A 1,186-nucleotide genomic window follows, 5' to 3' on the forward strand; every position below is an offset into this window, starting at 1 on the left:
TACAGGCGTAAGCCACCACACCTGGCCCTGTATATTTCTATATACATAAATGTATGCTTTATATATGTATGCATATCTTAAAATACATACATATATGTATAAACACACATATATAAGTATGCTTTATATATGTATATATACACATATATAATATAAACAATTGCAATATTCAACTTCTGATGCTGATTCAAAAAAATGTAAATAATTATGCTAAAGTGACATATAGAAATAAATGAAATATCTATGAGTCAAAGAAATCTGAACACTGACTAGATACTTCTTAGGTGTGGTAATAATATTGTAGTTATCTTTTTTTGGAAAGCCCTTGTCTGTTAGATAGGGACACTAAAATATTTATGGTTCAAATAATATGATATCTGGGATTTTCCTCCAAATAATCCTGTGAGAGGAAAAATAGGTAGTAGTATGAATGAAACAAGATTGGCCATGATTTGATAATACAGGTTGAACATCTCTAATCTGAACCTGAAATGCTCCCAAATCCAAAATATTTTAGCACTGACATGATGCCACTAGATGAAAATTCCACACCTGGCCTCATATGATGAGCTGCAATAAAACCTTTGCTTCATGCACGGAATTATTTTAAAATGCTGTATAAAATTACCTTCAGACTATGTGTGTAAGGTATATATGAAATATAACTGAATTTCATGTTTAGACTTGGGTCCCTCCCCCAAGACATCTCATTAAGTGTATGCAAATATTCCAAAACCCAAAATGAATCTGAAATTCAAAACCCTTCTGGTCCCAAGCATTTCAGACAAGACATATTCAAACTGTAGTTGAAGTAAGGTGATGGGTTCATTATACCATCCTTTCTACGGTTGTATAGGTTTGAAAATTTCTAAATAAGACAGCTTAAAAAGTCGCAAATAAAAACCTAAGGAGAGGTGTGTTAGGTGACTTGATCGGTTAGTAACCAAGCTAATCCTAGATGCCAAGTCTACCTCCTTGGAGTTCTCAGGGCTCTGAATCATCTTATTAATAAAGGGAGAAATATGAACATCAGTAATGTAACAGGGTACAAGGCCTCACTCGAGTGGTTCCTCAAAAAATCATTAAATTGGCCAGGCATGGTGGCTCACGCCTGTAATCCCAGCACTTTGGGAGGCCGAGGCAGGTGGATCACGAGGTCAGGAGTTCGAGACCAGCCTGGCCAATA

This window comes from Mandrillus leucophaeus, unplaced genomic scaffold (genome assembly GCF_000951045.1).
Source record: "Mandrillus leucophaeus isolate KB7577 unplaced genomic scaffold, Mleu.le_1.0 Scaffold343, whole genome shotgun sequence".
NCBI classification, from domain to species: Eukaryota; Metazoa; Chordata; class Mammalia; order Primates; family Cercopithecidae; genus Mandrillus; species Mandrillus leucophaeus.